Source organism: Prionailurus bengalensis, chromosome A3 (genome assembly GCF_016509475.1).
Source record: "Prionailurus bengalensis isolate Pbe53 chromosome A3, Fcat_Pben_1.1_paternal_pri, whole genome shotgun sequence".
Classification (NCBI taxonomy): domain Eukaryota; kingdom Metazoa; phylum Chordata; class Mammalia; order Carnivora; family Felidae; genus Prionailurus; species Prionailurus bengalensis.
In genome coordinates, this window is record NC_057354.1 from 122,225,946 (window position 1) to 122,245,691 (window position 19,746).

At 48.8% G+C, this 19,746-nt stretch overlaps 1 long non-coding RNA gene and 1 pseudogene across 1 annotated transcript; one reads left to right on the top strand and one right to left on the bottom strand.

The window, feature by feature from the left end:
* Window positions 1-1,163: 1,163 nt before the first annotated feature.
* Window positions 1,164-1,539, bottom strand: LOC122467018 (annotated as a pseudogene).
* Window positions 1,540-17,859: 16,320 nt separating this feature from the next.
* Window positions 17,860-19,138, top strand: LOC122467019. Its single transcript, XR_006292818.1, has 2 exons — window positions 17,860-17,956; window positions 18,876-19,138. It is a non-coding gene; the product is annotated as an uncharacterized LOC122467019 (long non-coding RNA).
* Window positions 19,139-19,746: the final 608 nt, after the last annotated feature.

Below are 19,746 nucleotides of genomic sequence, written 5' to 3' on the forward strand. Positions count from 1 at the left end.
GTTTCTTGGCTGCTTGCCTATCATGTGGAAAGCTTAGGAATGAGAAAATTCCTTGAGGGGAAATCAAATACAGAATGCCTGGCTTATTTCTATACAGGCTTTTTCTCCAGGATAAGGGTTCCGTATGTTCTGGCTACTCCTTGAGAACTGGCAAATGCCCGGAAGGGAAAACATGAGGGAAACTTAGGTTTTACTCACTGCATTTCCCTTTTCTCCAGAATCTTGGCATCTAAAGTCCTGCCTGCTTTTAATCTCTGATGACTTTTAACAGCTATTTTATGCAATATATTTAGCTTTTATAGTTGCTCTCTGTCAAAGACTCTAGAGATTTATTGTTTGTTCGTTTTTGAATTTTGAGATTCATATTTTATTTACAAGCAAATGAAGGATGTCTCCTAATGGGTGCCTGGGTGGCTCAGTCAGTTGAGCGACCTACTCTTGGTTTTGATTCAGGTCGTGATCTCATGGTTTGTTAGTTTGAGCCCCACATCAGGCTCTGTGCTGACAGTGTGGAGCCTGTTTAGGATTCTCTCTCTTTCTCTGCCCCTCCTCAGCTGGCTCTTGCACTCTCTGTCTCTCAAAATAATAATAATAATAATAATAATAATAAAGGATGTCTCCTGTAATGCTAATATGGGACAAGAAGAGTAATATGAAGAAGTAGTTGCTGGCTCCATAGTGATGTGTGAAAGGAGCCCATGCCACTTGAAAAAAAAATTTTTTTTAATGTTTTTATTTATTTTTGAGACAGAGAGAGACAGAGCTTGAGCAGGGGAGGGGCAGAGAGAGAGAGGGAGACACAGAATCCAAAGTAGGCTCCAGGCTCTGAGCTGTCAGCACAGACAGTGGGGTTTGAGTTCGATGCGGGGCTCGAACTCACGGACTGTGAGATCATGACCTGAGCTGAAGTCAGACGCTTAACCGACTGAGCCACCCAGGTGCCCCAGCCACTTTTTTTTTTTTTTAAACAATGGTCTTGCCATTAAAAAGGGGGAAAAAATCCACATGATTTCTTCATGATGCACATATGAAAGAATCAAAATAAAAATGAGTTTTCAAAACTCTACAGTTTCCAGTCAAATGTGTGAGGTGGCCAGATGTCATTTTCATTCAGTGACTGCCCCTTCTCCCCAAGAGCAATAGCCTCTGAGAAACTAACTGACTTAATGCTCATTGAGGGTATCTGCCTGAGGAATGGAGAGACCCTGATCCTTCAGAGCCTGGTCTGCTCCTCTACCCTTTGTTCTCCCAGGATTTCTTCAACGGACACTTGCTGGCGGGGTGTATCGCTCTGCATTTCCAAGTCTGTTTCTCTTAGTAGGACCACATTTCCTCTTCTGACCACAAAAATCCCTTGAGGAATATCACTGTACTTTTTTACCCAATAAATATGCTCCAAAGTCTGAAAAGTAGCACTAAATTAGCAAATTCATCAATGCTTCTTATAAAACTAATAAGTGTCCTTCCGTCTCGAAGCAAGATCAAGTGCTTTTTGTCCACGTCCTTGGTGAGCCTGGTGGTGCTGGGCATATAGTTCATTCTGAGCTGAGATAAGACTGTAGTGTAGAGTGGAGGTGAGCTAGCGCATCTAACACCTCCTTCTTCCTACCGCAGTTACCGCCTGGCAAGACTGGGACAGGAACCCTGACCAGGAATAGCATGTCTGTCCCAGTTTTAGCAGCCGAGGCCTACTGGAAACCCCTCTAGAGATTTGTTAGTTTTTTACTTTTTAAAGTTTATTTATTTTGAGAAAGAGACAGAGTGAGTGGGGGAGGGGCAGAGAGAGGGAGGGAGAGAATCCTAAGCAGGCTCCATGGTGTCAGCACAGGGCTCGAACTCACAAACCTTGAGATCATGACCTGAGCCAAAACCGAGCTGAAAGCTCAACTGACTGAGCCACTCAGGCACTCCCTAGAGATTTATTTTTAAAAGTGGTTTCCAGGACATGTCCCAAGGCCAGGGCACATTAACTATCTCTTGCATGTTTTGAGACACCGCCAACTGGGGGCTGAAAAGGTCTTTTGGCTTCTTCAATACCTTCAACAATAAAATATAAAACTCTATTGAATATGGGGGCTCCTGGGTGGCTCAGTCGGTTAAGCGTCCGACTTCAGCTCAGGTCATGATCTCGCCGTCCGTGAGTTCGGGTCTGCGTTGGGCTCTGTGCTGACAGCTCAGAGCCTGGAGCCTGTTTCGGATTCTGTGCCTCCCTCTCTCTCTGCCCCTCCCCCTCTCACACTCTGTCTCTCTGTCTCTGAAAAAGGAATAAACCTTAAAAAAAAAAAGCTCTATTGAATATAATTTGTAAGTATTAACCACTTTGTATTTTAAAATTCAGATTAATGTGCCAAGTATGATCATTCTCAATCAGATCACTCAGTTTACTCTAACACTGATTCTTTGTGAAATAAAGCTTACCATCTTTCACTATATATTGGTGTGAGGCATTCCATTTCAAACTTACACACACACACACACACACACACACACACACACCATACATCATGCCTCTTTTGGCCCTTCTGTGAACCCTGACCTGAGCTGATATTCTGACTCTGTTGTTACATCACAATATGACCATGGTGAAGCCTCTTTCAACTCCTGGCCCTCAATTACTTTATTTAGAGTATGAGGTAGGGGTGGGGAGTGGGATGGGGTCATGCAGGGGCTCACAGGGTCCTTGTAGCCTTGGTAGTCAATCTGTCTTCTATGATTTGGTTTGGGGAATCCTTTGTGGAACAGTAGGACACTTAGACTGATCAGAACAGTGGATCCTTACTCAGACCACAGAGCTCACTCCCTTAAATCAACTAGTCTCATGGCTGAGGGGCCATTCTCCCTGGGACATGGGGGCTGAATGGATGAGCTGGAGGCTGTGTTCCTGAACAGACAGGCACCCTTGGCAGTGGGCCTCCCAGGAAGCCGTGCCCTCATGTGAATGAGAGAAAACGTCTCACACTAAAGCTAGCCCCCCTCCTTCACCCCCCACCAAACCTGCATCTTTCAACTATCTCAGCCAGGGATTCCACACTGAGAGGTGGTTGCTTCTCACGCTTCTTCCAAATGTCTCCCTCCTGTTCTTCCCGGGTCTGCCATCTTGTAAGAAATCTACGAAGAAGATTAACCTCTCCTCTGCCCAGAGATAGTTTTAAAATCTTTGGTTTAGGATTAGCCCCTGTGCTGCCCCAGAGCCTGTTTCCTCCATCCCCTGTCCAGCTGTGTATCATGGGATGTTGACATGGCTGCTTTCCGAGGCCCCCCTGTCAGCGGACTTCCCTTGGGTTTCGTCAAAGAGAAACACTGGAGGGAGACTGAAGGCAAGAAGGGAGAAGCCTATGCATTTCCCTCCTTTTCCCTTTGCCTTGAGTTGATAGAGTGCTTGGCAGAGGCTGCAAGTTTCGCGGCCCCAGCTCCTCATTGATTGGCTCACTGTGGTTTTCAGCCTCTGTTGGGTGACCCCAGCCCCTAGCTCAGGTGACTCTGGATTTTCTTTGTCCCTCCAGCTTAAGGATGACAGTAGTTTCCTTTGCATTCATCTCTAGGGTATCTTACCATCCCCTGTTTTCTTCCCAGCCTCTTTGATCATGTAAAATACCAATAAGTGTTATGGAATACCCTGTGTATGAATACTTGAAGGGCTTGCTGTTTCTTGTTTAAATCTCTCCTAATTGAGTTGCTAAAAACCATGCTTCAACCATCTTTCTCCTTCATATATGTATAAGCACCACAGAAACACATTCCTCTTCATTTCCTTTAGCACCTCCTGAAGGAGACAGAATTCATTCACTCATTTCTTCACTCAGTCAATGAATATTTGGTGAGGTGCTACCTAACACCCTAGCCAAGTCCTGTGCTACAGGATAGAGCAATGAACAAAACAGGTAATGTTTTTGACCTTGTAGAGCTCACAGCTCTGTGGGCAAGCCTCATACCCTTAGAATAAAGTGTATTGAGAGTGAGACACTATTGTAACACCCAGTCCTGGGAGATAGACAGACTTGGGTTTATATCTCAGTCCTGCAAATTACTGTAGGTTACATGAACATGGGCATGGTGTTTTGCCTTCCTATGTGCCAGTTTCCTCTTCTTTAAAAGAGCACTCAGTTATCCAGTTCATGCCTGCCCCAGCCTCTTTACATGTTCAGTGTGGATTCTGATGCTACTAGCTTCATGGGGTTGCTCATGATTAAATATGTTGCTATTAGAGAAAGAGACAGATTCCCTGAAAACAAACTCACACTGAAGATTTATTTCTAAAATCAGTTTCCAGGGGATCCTACATTCACCATTGCTGAGATGCAGGTTGGAAAGGTGAGGTGAGGCTAGACACTCAATAAGAAGGGGTGAAGTTCAAAGCGTGGATAGAGACAGCTGCTGGGAGAAGCTCCCGACAAACTTAGGATCACACCATGGCAGTTTCTTCTGGCAGCCAATCTGTAGCCACGCTGGTCTGCCTGCAAGTGGAGGTGGGGGCCCTTCTTTCCTCTTTGCTTGTCAAGACGTCACCCCCTCAGGGAAGGACTCCCTGATTTCTCATCCAGGCTAGGTCTCCCCGATTCACGTTCTCTATTTTCCTTGTGATCGTTGTGATCACGGCCACCACCGCCGCCATCATCATCACATCATTGCTAACGCTTGTGAAATGGAGCACCCCGCCATGTTCCAAACGTTATGCTGTGACGTCCCACGGGAGAGTCTGGGAAGCTGCTCGGCCCTGTGCTATTGTGATTAAGGAGTGTGTGCATGTATGTGCATGGGAAGAATAAGTAAGTCAAGGCAGGACATTTCAAATCATCAAACACTCGAAGTGAAAATATGCTGACTGTGAATTTACTATTAATTGTGTTGTAAGGTTTTGAAAATTCCGATTCCATGTGAGTCAGAGATACACATGTATTGGTCACCATCAGGGTTCAAAGACCTGGATTCATCACTTGTTCTTTGTTCTCATTCTCGAGGCTGCAGATGGAAAGGCTCACGGTGCATTCCCTGCCGCCCGGGACCCATTTTCCTGCCAGCCCCTTGTCTCCGCTGCTTGGCCACACTCTGGTCCTTCTGGTGGCTCTGTTACTTCTTTAGATCCAGACTTAAATGAATCATTTACTTACATTTCACTCGCGATTTTTAATCATCCCACCAACAATAGTCTAATACCATTAAATACTTGCAAAATCTAATAAAAATCAGTCTTAACCTCATTGGAATCTCATTAAGAATAGGGCTGTTCTTTTTGCTAAATTGTTGGACATTATTTTATCTGGGTTTGTTTTGTTCACATTGTCCAGGCGAGCAGGTGGATAGATGGAATCCTGGAGTGTGGGTTCACACCCTCAAAAATTCTTTTATCCCCTTTCTTGAGTTTATAGATGAAGACACTATAGTCTGAAACAGGGAGAGGACTTTTCCAAAGTCTCACATGAAACTTGTGGCCATTAAGGACCAGAACTCAGGCCTCCTGCCTCGGAGTCTAACATCTCCCCTCCAAGATCTGGGCTTTGAGCCCAGGCACTGATTTATGGATTTGAGGAGCCTATCGGCTGTTGAGCAATTACTAGCTGATCAGCCAAGCACTGTTTCACTGAACACATCTGGAGCTCGGAATGGACACCGGCAGGGTTAGGAGATGAGAAGAAACTGACTGAAAATCCTCCAGGGTGAGGTTCACATGCGGGCGATGAGTGGTAGTCTCCTTAAAAGTCACACCGCTCACCTCTTCTTTTCCACATCAGCGCAAAGGTGGCATGTCTTCTGGTCCTGCGCAGTCCCACGGGGCAGGTATTGACAAAGGCCTCCCGTGGCCCCAGTGCTGGGACAGGCAGGAGCTGTTTGTCCACCCTGATGAACAACATCTCCAATAAAAGGACTCATTTGGTAGGATTGAGTAGTTCACAGACAAAGAAACAAGGGGAGAAGGCTCAGGCAGGAAGCCTTTTATGATTTATCAATGCACAAATACTGGCATCTCTCTCTCCCTTGAAAAGAAAAAAAAAAAAACGACAACCCAGTGCTAATATTAATAATTATGCCAGCTTTAGTATAGCACTTTGCGGTTTACGATGTGCTTTTGAATGCATTATCTTATGGCATCAGTGGGAGATTGGGGAAGGGGAGAGCAAGGGGGCTGGCACTTCTGGGGAATCAGCGGCCTTTGTTTCCCTGGGGGTCCAGCCTGGCTTAGTGGGTGGGTGCTGCCGCTGAAGTTATCTTGCTGTGAATGTCCCATGTGGGACGACCCACTGAGCTGCTGTTTTCCTGTGGAAACTTGAGCTAGTCTCTCCAGATTATACACTGGAGTCTGTTCTTATTTTCCGGCCTGGAACTTCACTCCTCCTTGAGCTGAAGGCTTGGCTGGTGCTGGACATCATTCCCCACCCCTTGCGAGCTGCTCTGGGAAGGGCCGGGCCCCTGCGTGTGCCTGTGGCTGCCGGCAGAGTCCTCCTTCCACAGCTGGACCCGCACTGGGACAGAGGTGCCGCCACAGCTGGGACTGTGCCGAGTGGCGTAGTCCTGAGATTTTTGTTGCCGTGTGCGCCTGTCCATAATGGGCCCTTTAGACCCTGTAGGTGGTGAAGGGGCTGAAATGCTACTCCCAAATATTAACAAGTGCAGGAAAATGTAGGCTTTACAATGTTTTCCTCCAGAACCAGTCTCATCTTTGCTTTCCTCCCAGTGGCGGGGAAAAAGAGTAATGGCAACAAAAAGACAAATACCACCCCCAGTACGAGCAGTCTTTAACCTTGCCCACCCAAGGCAGCATGATTTCTTCTAGTGTGAAGAGTGCCCCCTCCCTGCACCCCAGGAAATAAAGCAATTAAAGTGCATACTCTCCTTCAGGTCTGTGACTTCCCTCCACGTGGGCTCTTCTGCTCTTCTTCCTCCTGCCCAGGAAAGTGGGCAGGAGGACATCTCCCGGTGCCCAGGCGCAGGACGTCTTCACATCTCTGGCTTTGATGGGCTTGCTAGGCCTCTGGCTGACATGCTTGGGCACCTGTCCTGGGGCAGCCTCTGGCTTCACCAGTGCCACTGCTGAAGTACCCACTGCTGAGGGTGGGGGGACTTGTCGTATGTGTTCTCGGCTCAGGCAGAGCATGGCCAGTGACCCTGGGGCTTGGAGGGAGGAAGCTTCTCCGTTCCTTATGCAACACTCCTTGGGCAGTGGGAGATGAGGAGGCAGTGCTCTCTTGGGCCACCTGGACCACTCCTCAGGCACTTCTAGTTTATTGCCCTGTGCCTTGGGGAACACCTTGCCTAAGGACGGTTTTTCTGTGGGCACTCTGGTTTTCCTGAGATGCGCCCTGGGGAGTCAGGAGGAAGCTGCTGTTGCTGGGGTTTCCCTGCACACCTGTCAGCTGACCCTACCAATTTCTCTTCTGCCCGCAGAGGTTCCAACCACTAAAGAGAACCAGAAATTCATGCCTGACCCTCACTGCACTTTTTCTCTCTCTTCCAGCCCCTCCACTAGCATCGGATGAGGTTCTACCTCAGTTTTCAGGTAGGTGCTTCTCTGCTCTGCGACCTTCTACGAGGCCTTTTTCCACCTTCGCTGGGCAACCAGCTTCGTTGTCTAGCCCGGCAGGAGGGATGCGGGGAAGAGGAAAAAAACTTGGATCCATGAAATCACATTGGGAGCCATTTCCAAAAAATCATGATGCTTTATAACATCCGTATCAGCACGGAGTGATGAGTCTTTGGGACATAGTAATTCAGTCACCTTCTTTGGGTCAGGTCTCTACAGCTCCAGCCCTGCCAGGCCAGCACCCCCCACCCACCCACCTCTTCCCCTACGTGTGGCTGCCGCCTGCCCTGCCGCCAAGCCCTGTGAGTGACCACAGGCCATGGGGCACCTCCTCACTCTCAGCTTTCCTATGGGCCCAGACCTCTTAACCCAGAAGTCTGCCAAAAGCTGGGCTGATGAGTATTCTGAATAGAATTTTGGCAAATGGATAAGGTTTCACATTTACTAAATTTCTGAGTCTCTCTTTACGGGCACTCAAACTGGGAATCTGGAACATGCACGCTTTGAATTTTTTTTTTTAATAAAATAACATGTTTTTGTTATTTTGGGGGCAAACCTTTCACCAAACAGAGTCAGAGGTAGTCTGCACCCTGCATTTTGTATACCCCTTGTGATCTTTGAAAATAAAGATGAATAGTGGGCAGTGAATGCCATGGCTTTATGAGAATCAGTTATCTTAGGAAATCAGAGTGGGGAGAGGGGGCTTGGGCTTTACTTTGGGATTTACTAGACAATTTGTTAATCTGCTCTCTCTTTCCTCCAAAATGTCTATATGATTTGAAGCTTGGCAAAGGAGAGTAGGTTTGAGTTCTAATAAAATGCATTACAACTTTAAGCCAGCTGGCCTGTGTGTTTTTGGAGAGTGAATGTGGAGTCCAGACAGAGTTCAGTTGGGCCTACTGAGGGGTTTCAGGTGGGATCACTGGCTGGGAAAATGTATATATATGACTTCGGATCAGATTGGATCCCGCCTGGGGACAGAAGCCTGTACTCCCCTCTATCCCTCCCCTTGGTGCTTACCTTATCTCTCTGCCTGCTGGGTCCCCACCTTTCCATTCTGCGTCTTATCTACACTGGTCTCCCTGCTGCCACAGCCACCCCTCCCCCCCCTCCCCCATACAGATCCCTACCTTGCAGCTTTGAAGTTTTGCTCGGGCCCATTCACTGCTGGTGGTGCACCCTCTGTCCTCTCCCGAGTCCTCCAGCATCCTCTCAGCTTGCCCTGTGTGGCTTGCTCTCACAGCCCTGCACAGCACTGTCTCCCTAAGAGCTCCTGTGATGTCAGATTCTGAATGACTTGGCCTTTTTCGTGCATGCAGGCTGGCTTTGCTGTTAACTTTGCACCTGCCTGTGTCTTAGCCTCCTTTGCTCTTTGGTGTCCCTGAGACGAGGACTGGGTATTCTTCTCCTCTGTTCTCGTGTTGTCCACCTTGGGTCTCGACTCATCGTCATGGTCAGTAACTGGTGACTGGGTAGTGACAGTGTCTTTCTTTTCCTCCATCAACCAAACCCCAACTGACACTAGTTCATTTGTATCTGGATCACCCCCATCATTCAGAAATGATTGGACAAAGCCACATCTGAACAAATTCTGCCAATTCCTCCTCTGTAGCCTGTGTCTGCCGCCCACACTCCCCCCCCCCCAACCCCGCCTCAAGGCAGGGGCCCTGTGACAGAGAGAAAAGCCTGAGTCATTGCGTTCAGTTCGTAAACAGTGAAAGTTGGAATTGTCTTTGCCTCTGGAATGGGAGTCTTGAGAGGTTTTTTCTTTTCACCTCGGTTTTCTGGTAAAATCATGAAAACAATGTGATTGTGTCTCAGAAATCTAGAAATATATCTAGATTTCTCCTCAATGGTCAAATTTTTTAGTAAATGCTTATTTTTCAAAAAAATAAAACTTGGGAGTGTTTCTGTAGATTTGTATTGGGCAAAACCAGTGCCTTCCATTAGCAGAGCAATGATGATGGTCGTGGTGTATTTGGGGGATGGGACGGGGGGAATATGGATGGTCAAAACCAGCCAAGCTTCTTCCTTCCTTTTGGTACTCAGTATGGACCCATGGAGCTCCGGTCTCCTGTTTCCCTAAAACCCAGAGAATGTCATTCTGGTGTGCGTTGCTGGTTGGTAATGTTTGAATTGTAACATCATTTCTGCTGCAGTGGAAATTTATTAACATGCAACCTAACTGCTTGGTAGGAACATTTTCCCTCATGTTGGGGAGCCAACCCACTTGCTACCTTGAGTCTGGCCAGCTGTCCCGGTCTCCTTTGCTCTCATCTGGTCAGGGGGATAGGAATGGCTTGTGTATCTCTATGTCCTCAGGTGGAAACAAACCCGTTATTGACTGCAGAAAAAGTTGCTCAATCAAACTGTTTTATTTACACAGCACCAAATGTCCAGAATCATCTGTGAGTTTTTTTCTCCTCGAAACTGACAGAATTGGCTTATTGTTTTGGCACCTGGAGGCACAGGGATAAAGAAATGCTTCAAAAGCTTCAAAGATCTCCCCAGGTGATCTCATCCATACCCAGTGCCTTTAAATGCCACCTCTATTGTGACAGTCCCTAATTTGCATCTCTAGGAAGGACTGTCTCCTCTGTCCAATAGCTTCTCCAGATGGGTGTTATAAGCCTCTAAAACCATCCACGTCTCTAACTGAGCTCTAGCCGGTTCCCCACACTCTTTTCTTCTCACGCTCTTTCCCATGTCAGAAGATGGCATTAGCGTTTACCTAGTTCCACAAACCGTATCTGGGAGCTGTCTGTGAGTCCTCTTCTTTACGCCTTCATCAGAGAGGCCGGTTGATTCTACTTCCAGATTTTATGTGAATCTCCTCCCTTCTGTCCAGTGGGACTCGTGTCACCTTGTCGGTGGCAGGTATCCCTTCCCTGAAGTCCACTAAGACTTCCCATCAGTGCTTCTTGCGCCTTCTCTTGCTCGCCAATCATTGTGCACACAGCAGTCTTTTCAAAACTTACATTGGGTCCCATTACTCTCTTCCAAAACTTTTCACCCTATTGTACTGAGAATAAAACCCAAGTTGCTTGTCTTAAATTTTTTTTTTTTTAACATTTATTTACTTTTGAGACAGAGAGAGACAGAGCATGAACAGGGGAGGGGCAGACAGAGAGGGAGACACAGAGTCGGAAGCAGGCTCCAGGCTCTGAGCCATCAGCCCAGAGCCCAACACGGGGCTTGAACTCACGAACCTCGAGATCATGACCTGAGCTGAAGTCAGATGCTTAACCGACTGAGCCACCCAGGCACCCCAGCCAAGTTGCTTGTCTTGATTAGTAAGGCCATTCCTGATCTGCCCCTGGTTATCTCTGCAACCCTATCTGGTACCTCTTCCCTTCCCTCCCCCCCCCCCCCAGTCCAGCTGCTATGGTTTTCCCCGTTCCCGGACCACCTCTTTTTCACCCCAAAGCTCTTGCTCATGCCATCCCCTCTGTAGCAAACACCATGTTCCCTCTGACCACGTGGCTGGCTCCTTCTTAGGGTCATAGCTAAAAAGCTACCTGTGTAGTGAGGACTGTCCTGAGTGCTCCAGGTGAGTATGTTCTCCGTCCACCTTGATCTTCTCCATCACTGCTCCCTCCCGGTTGTGTTACAGCATTTCACCTTTTGGAATTGCTTAGTTTTCTTCTTGTTCACTCTCTGTTTCCCTCCCTAGGTCGTGATTTTGGGGAGGGCAATGCCATATCTGTCTTGTTTACCACATACCCCAGGCCTGGCATAGTATTCAACTTGGAACAGGTGTTTGTTGAATAAACACTAAAGACCTACAGGATGGGGCTGGTAATACTGCCCAGGTAACCACACTGCATTAAAAGAGATCACGCATGGAAGTGCTCTGTAAACCAGAGACTCATGTTAATGATGTCAGTGGTTAACTGTATACAGTGGGAGAAACAAGAATAGGCGAAAAAAAAAAAAAAAAAAGAAAAAAGAAAAAAAGAAAAAAAAGTTTTTATGTCTGATTGAAAACTGAAGGCAACTCTGCTCTCCTAATTCTAGAAGAGTCGATGAGAGAGCTGTTTCCAACCCAGCAGCGATGACCATGGGACAATTTCATGATGTACATTTCTTTATTTTTTTAAGTTTATTTATTCATTTTGAGAGTGACAGAGACACCACAAGTAGGGGAGAGGCAGAGAGAGAGAGGGAGAGAGAAAGAATCCCAAGCAGGCTCCATACTGCCAGCACAGAGCCTGTCGTGGGGTTCAAACCCACAAAGCCATGAGATCATGACCTGAACTGAAACCAGTAGTAGGATGCTTAACCGACTGAGCCACCCAGTCGCCCCAAAAATGTATGGTTTTTTTGTACTTCTTCTTTTGCCTTGGTTACTAAGAAGTCTAAAGCTAAACTTGGGTCTCCATTATCATGCAAACATTAGCCAAAAAACTTCTGTTAAATACAGATAGTGTTTTGTGAGAGTAACTAGCACTCTGCCTGACACACAGAGGAAGCTCAAAATTAAATAGTAATGTCCATGTGAATAGTCTTAGGTTTTATTGTCCCTTTGCCATTTTCATGGTAAACGACCTCATATCCTCTTTGGAAGTAGGGAAAGCATCAAGCAGTTTTGCTTTTTATTACTGTAAAAATAAAATTATCCGTAATAGCTAAAAGTGGAAACAACCCAAATGTCCATCCACTGACAAATGGATAAATGAAACGTGGCCTATCCATACCATGGAATATTATTTGGTAATAAAAAGAAATGAAGTGCTGATACACACTACCACACGGATGAACCTTGAAAACATTATGCTCAGTGAAAGAAGCCAGTCACCGAAGACCACGCATATTGTACGATTTCATTTATGTGAAGCGTCCAGAATAGGCCATGCACGCAGACAGAAAGTAGAGGAGTGGCCGTCTAGGGCTGGATGGTTGGAAGCCATGGAGAATGACCGCTAGAGGCGGTGGAGTAATGAAGATTTGGGGAGTAAGGAAAGTGTTCTAAAATTGGTGGTGGTGGTCCATGCCCTGCTCTTTGGATGTAGCAAAAACCGTTGAATTGCACTTTAAATGGTGAATTGTATGATATGTGAATTATATCTCAATAAAGCTGTTAAAATTGATTAATAAAATTATAGTAAGAGCCCCCCTGGCTCTGAGGGTCGCATGACTGAGCAGGCCAATCAGAGTGGGTTTACAGGCGGCAGCTTTGATTGGGCCTGAATAATAGCTCCTCCCCCTCTCCCTTCCCCTCCCTCCCCCACCTAAACGTTCTCTCAGCCTTCTCCTGGGGACCCTGACCAGAGAGAGTTAGACATGGGCTTCCACCCTCAAGGAGCTAGGTCTGTCTGGGAGCTGAGCAGGGTGCAAGGGGTTATGGAAAGGGTGCTCGCAGTCAAGACCCAGCGCAACTCCCTGGCCGCAGGGAGGGTATTGTGGGGCTTCTGTGTGGAGAAACATCTTTCGCCACAGCAAATACTGTTTTATTTCTTCATTCTCGTGTGACTTCCACAGACGGTTACCGTGCGCGGTGCTGGGGACACAGAGATGACTGTGTGTCCCCGCGTGGGTGGGGCGCCAGAACCCACCGCGGTAGGGGGAGGGCTGGAGGCCGCGGGAGACCCCGAGACGCTGCTCAGGGGCCCCTGCGGGGCTGCCCGCGCAGTTCGCGCCGGAAGGACGAGAGCGCTTGGCTTGGCTGGCGGCTCAGGGGCGCGTGTTTTGCAGAGAGCTCCGACCCGGGCAGGTCACCACACAGCTTCCCGGAACTGGCCCCAGGCTGAGGGCCGCGTGGTGGCCTCTCCCGGTCAGGGGATGGAGCTGTGAACGCCCGGCGGGAGTGGCTTTGAGGCCGGACTGGCTCCCTCGCTGCGAGGTCTTTCCTCGGGCACAGGTGAGGGGCCCCTGCTCCCCACTGCTGAGCGGGTCACCGCCTGCCCCCGGGAGGGGAAGGGCGGGCCGCGCGCGGTCCCAGAGGGAGAGGGCCCTGCCGGGAAGGCTGGCCGGCGAGACGCCGGGCTCTGTGCGGGACGTTTGCCACTAGAGGGAGTGCCACGTCGTTCTCCGTCCCCAGCACTGGGCTCCCAGGCCCGCAGACCGGCCTGGGTGGCAGCCAGGGCTCGGGGTTCCTGAGAAGCTCACTCGTTTGCCCTTTTCCATTTAAAGGTTTCTCAGAAGCAGCCGGACTCGAGAATCCTTAGCGTTGTTTGGCAGGCATTCACAGAGCCCTTGAACTAGGGATGCAGCCTCTGGCCTCTTGCAAACCTCTGGGGCCTTGGGCAGGGATGCTGGTCCCTAGAGAAGCTGTCCTTCGCTCCCAGCACTTGAAGACCTGAGAAGCGCAGGGAGCCTCACTTCTGTTTCCCTGTGCGGAGTCTGGTCTGGCCCTCAGAGCTGCAAAGGACAGGCCCATGGGTTCTGGAGAGCGGTTCAGCTCTATGCTACCTGGAAAAGTAGTTTAGTGCCTGATGGGAGAGAGCAGGATGGGGACATGAGGTGAGGCCAGGCTGTCAGGATGTGTAGGTGGTGTTAGAGACCTGGAGACAGGAGAGCTGGCTCCCAGCATCTCAACATGGGGCTGGTGGAGCTGATGGGCACGGTGGGGGTGGTTAGACCCCAAATTTGGGCAAGAACAGCTCTGCTGTGGCTCTCTTGGCTTGGCCCTTAGGTAAAGGGCAGCAGAAGATTGTTTGTGGATGCCCCTAAACCCTGCCATGAGAGGTCCCCACAGGTCCAGGTTAGGCTGGCTATCTACAGTGGCTGGCTGATGGTGGCTACCCTTTAGAGGCAGGGCTAGGACCAAACAGGGTGTCCCAAGCATAAGCCCTAGGCCCTGGCCACTGCCGACATGGTCACTAAGATTTTGGACCACATCCCAAACTTCTGACCCAGCCCCTGCGAAGGGTGCAGGAGGCTTGGGGTCCATTTCCCCCTCCAGCATCGACCCCTGGGTCTGGGAGAGGGACCATCCTTTGCAGTCCTCGGGCACAGGCAGCAGGGGTACAAGAATGCAAACCGGGGGACTGCACGTTGCAGGAAGCTGGTGTGCCATCTGCAGTGGGAGTGGGTCAGAGCTGGCCTGCTGAGGCTCCTGTCACTGCTGTGGTTAATGCTGGTGATTACCATGGTTACCCGAGGCTGGAAGCTCTGACAGTCAAAGGCAGAGCAGGAGAAAGATGTCCTCTCCCTGCTCTGAGCCACATGGCTGCCTCTGCCTCCCTGGCAAATAGAAGAGCCTGAACCAGAGAAGTTATTCTGCCAGGGTTCAGCCGATTCGTGCATCACCAATCACCAAGCATTGGGGCTTTTGGGGGGCCCTGTCCTGAGCACATCCCATGTGAGGGAGGCAAAGGAGATGTCCTCAGTTTGCTCAGTCTTGGGAGGACAGGTCCTCAGGGAGCTCAGAGTCAGAGGAAGGAAGCAGCTAGAAGGACAGGTGGAGAATTCAGCACAGGCTCTTGAAGATCCAGCGATGACTCTCTGGTCCCATGCTCCAGTGCCAGCCCGAGGTGGTGAGAGCACCCTCTCCAACCCGGGTGCTGTCTGGGGTGTCAGGACACCTGCTCTGCCACTGGTTGGGAGTCCCAGCTCCTGCTGGGCCCTGGTTTCCCCATCTGCAAAATGGGGTTAACGGTTACTAATCCCCACCTAGTCCAAGTCTGTGGGGAGGAGTTTTTAAATGAGTAATTTTGTGCATTGAAATGAGACAACAGATTTCAAGTCTTCGGAGAAAAGGCCTTATTTATTATTATCATCAACTCATTGAGCAGAAATTCTGTTTATCTCCTTTGCTGCCTCTCCAGTGCTGCATGAATTGAGAACCATAATACCTCAGTGAGATGGTAGGGTCTGCACAGCTGCCCAAATCCTAGCCCTGGGGATTCCTGGGGGGCTAGGGAGGCCGGGCGGGACTTGCTCTGAGCTTGGAGGGGCTACCAGGATCAGGAGCAGTGCGCCAACTCCAGGGCCGAATGCTACAGTGGGAATCTGCAGGTTCTCAAGCAGGGTGCCTAGCTGGAGTTGTGAGAGCTGGGGCAAAGGAAGCAGGGGCTGGTGGGTGGAGGAGGCTTGCTTTGAAGCTCTTTCTCTTTGGTTCATTATCATTATATGTTCATTTTAAAAATGAGAAAATGCAGATATGCCAAAAGAGAGAGAGAATGAAGAAAGAAAATTAAATCACTTATGTTAAATTAATTAAATTCTGATACTCTGTTCTGGTAAGGAGTATCGCGTAGAAAGTCTCTGTAAGTGGCTGAGGGAATGAATGAACTCAGGTGACTGTAAACTGTCTGATAGATACCTGCCAGGCTTTTGAAAAAGAAAGATTTTTTTTTTTCCAGAGAGGTTTTAGGTTCACAGCAATATTGAGCAGAAGGTACAGAACCTTGCCATGTACCTCCTATGCCTACACGTGCATAGCCTCTTCTGTTATCAACATCCCCCACTAGAGTGGCACATTTGGGCAATCAATGAACCCATATCGACACATGGTTATCACCCAAAGCCCATGGTTTACATCAGCGTTCACTTTGCTATTGTACATTCTATGGATTGGGACAGGCATCTGCCATTCCGGTGTCATATGGGGTATTTTCACAGCCCTAAAAATCCTCTGTGCTCCATCTCTCAAACATTTCCCCCTCCGCACATCTGCACGTCCAAACACTCCCCCATTATATTAATATCTATGGTTTTCAAGATAGGAGTATGCTCTACACATTGATGGGAAACCTGTTTCCCCTCTGAAAAATGAAATGGGGATAATAAGCATGAAACACCCCCATCTCAATAATTTGGATCGGACCGCTGACGTCTTTGTGTTATTTGGCTATGGTCATGAGGCTGAAGTTAGGAAGGACAAGGATAGAACATGAGGAAGGACAGAGTCCCTCTAAGGCTGGGCGGGAGAGGAGACCAAGAAAGGCAAATGGTGGCACAGGACGTCCCTTGGGGACACAGTGCATTGCGTACCACTGCCCTCTGCAAGAGCTGTGTCTGCCCCAGGTATGCATCTCTGTCTTTACTTCCTTCTCCGGAGTTCCTTGCTCCTTGAGGGAGGTCAGTCACCGAAAAAAAAAAAAGATGCCTGTTGGGGTAGATATATATGTGTCTCATATATGTGTCCTGATGCAAACCCAGGAATTACACCATGAGCTAAAAAAAAAAAAAAAAAAAAAAAATCCTGCCCAGGGCTACCTGCATTGGTAACAAATCGGCAGGTGTCCCCTAGTGTGTCTGAGGACCTTCGTGCATGTGGAGGAGAGTTCCTGATGTCTAAATCTGTCCACAGCACTTCCTCTGTCTTATCTGTGCTGACAGCTTCTCCTTCATCTCCGAGGGTCTGGATCCCAAAGCCCTTTGACAACTGGGCTGCGCTTGAAGGACTCTCCACTTCCTCAGTAAGCCTCTGGGCTCACACATCCTATCTGTATGGGCCAGACCCACGCAGTGGCCCACGCCGATGGCTGCCGGAGAAGGTGGAAGCAGTGCTGTCCCAGCAGAGCAGCGGCCTGCCAAGCAGGTGGTCACGACGACATGAGCACAGAAGCGGGGCACACAGTCCTCTTGCTCCTGGACAAGACTCCAGGGGCGTTTGACTGATTGCACACAGGCTCTGGGTCCTCCCGTGAGGATGCACACCTTGCATTTCCCTGAAGGTGTGGCTTTGCTCATCACCCAGGGTCTATCCCCAGTCATTGAGCTGGCTGTTTAGGGAGAGGTACTGTTTGGTCCTGAAAATCATGGCTCCTGATGTCCCTGCTCTTAAATTTCTTCTGTAAGATCTTATGTCTTTTCTACCTCAGGTGATGTGCCTGAGGGCTCTGTGGTTCGCCTCATTACCATCACATTTCCTTCTGGCCTGACCCGTGTTGGTGGCAGGGAGTGGCGGTGACAGAGAGCTGGCTTGTTGGCGGAAGGGCTGGCCTCAATTAATGACGAGAAACTGAGCTGGGGCAAATGTAGAGTTCTCCCGTCAGGCCTCCCCTCCTCAAAGGACTGCACAGATACATGCACACGGGAGGCTGGAGACGCTGCTCAGGGTCCGGGTCACATCACGCCTTTCTCTGCTTGCTAACCAGATCTGCTGACCCCTCCTCTTCGACCTGTGCCCCTCCCTCCCTGCTCACCAGGCACCTGTCGCCCTGGCCTGTTTGCATCAGGCCTTTCCCGCCCAGCTGCTTCCTCAGGGTCCCTCTCTTCTGGGCCAGCCCTCTCCCCAAGCTTCAGGAATCCACCTCTTCAGAGAAGCTTCCCGGCCACTGTCTGAAGTAGCTTTCCCTTTTCCCTCCTCATGTTATCAATGCCTTTTCTTTTTAATGGTATGTATTTCAATTTTCTTATTTTTTGGCCACTTTATTTCCTTATTATCTGTTTCTCCAGGTAGCCTCCAGGAGAGCCGGGACCTTGTATGTGAATTTTGTTTATCACTGTATCCCCAGCATAGCAGGATGCAAGTCTTATAATAAGTGCCCCGTAAGTAGTTGATTGATGAACGGTTTAGCAACACATGTAAGAATGTCTTGACTCTAGGTGACTTTAAGCTCAATCTGAGTAAGACATATGACCTGTCATTCTCTGGTTGATCCTTACTTGGAATGAGGGGGAGGACCTCCCCACTCTGCTTACACAAATGTTGTAGCTTTGGAGCTCTGAGCACAGTGCTGAGGTTAGAGCATAAGTAGCGTGTTAACAAAATGGCACATGCCTAGGGGAAATTGTGACTTGGAACCATAGACTTTGAGGACAGTAAACTTAGGGTCTTTCACTTGGAGAAGGGAAGGCTATCCCTAAGGATACCTACGAGCTGTACACAGATATCCCAGACACATTGTAGAAGAAGAGTGTATGTGTAGGGTGGGTTGCCTGGAAGGCAGTGATCTCTTCCTCACTGGAGGTGTTACTAAAAGCTTCCCTTGGTGCGGACGTAAGACTAGATGACATTTAAAGTTGCTTTCAGTCTGAAGTGTCCACATATATCAATGTGATTTTGGAGGAGCCTGGGTGGTTCAGTCAGTTGAACATCTGACTTCGGCTCAGGTCATGATCTCACGATTTGTGGGTTTGAGCCCCATGTCGGACTCTGTGCTGACAGCTCAGAGCCTAGAGCCTGCTTTGGATTCTGTGTCTCCCTCTGCGCACGTGCTCTCTCTCTCTCAAAAAGAAATAAATATTAACAATTTTATAAATGTGATTTTGAAATGTTTTTGTTGGACTGTTCCAACCAGCCCAGGGCAGGTAGGAAGAGCAAGAACTATTCCTGAAGTAGTTTCTGGCCCTGTATGTGTGTGTGTGTGTGTGTGTGTGTGTGTGTGTTTGCGTGTGTGTAATTGCGGTGGACTGGATTCTTCTTGAACAAATATTCACTCAATATTCACTCTCTCTTCCTCCTTAGGATGGCATATACTTATATTTACCTGCCTCACTCATTTTGGGCATGGCCATGTAACCGGGTGCACAGAAGTGGGAGTGTACTGAGGCTTTGAATGTTTGTTTAGCCTCTGGAGCTCCTGCCTACTCCATGATGTAAGTACATCCAGGGTAGCCATAGTTCCAGGATGAAGAGACATGGGGAAAGCAGACCTGATCCAAGCCCAAATGAGTCCAGCCAACTCACAGACCCATTACTGAAAAGAAATAAATGCCTGTTGTAAGCCACTGAGATTTTGGGATTATTTGTTACACAGCCTTATCACGGAAAAGCTGACTAACGAGTGTTCATGGTAGTCTTTACAGGGAACTAGTCCAATACTCAGGCCTTTTCACAGAGGGCTTCAGGATGGAGGCACCTGCTCTGTTGCATGTCATTAAGGAATCAGGTTTTAGTAAATAGTTCCTCCCCCTTTTAGACTCGGTTCCCTGACCTCTTCCTCAAGTGCATATCTCCCCCCTCTTTAGGACAATTAACCACATTCACAAAATTCCACCTCCTCCTCCTCTACAGGCCACTTCTGCAGGCTCTCAGAACTGTCTGTCTTTGAAAAGGGCTATCCTTGTTGTGGGAGGCCCTCAGCTTTCCGAGGAGGTTGGAAAGAATGGAGCTCAGAGAAATGGAGGGGCCCCCGCAAGCTGCAGCAGCAGGAGGCAAAGGAACCAGCAGTAGGGCCCTCTGGAAAGATCGGAGGAGGCATGTAGCTGAGTGCTCACACAACATGAGGATGTCGCAGCTCCAAACCAGGGTGTTCTCTGTGATGTCAGGTGAGCAGCAACTTAAGTGCCTCTACCTCCAGCGTATCCAGCACAGACATGCTGAAAGTGGCTGTAAA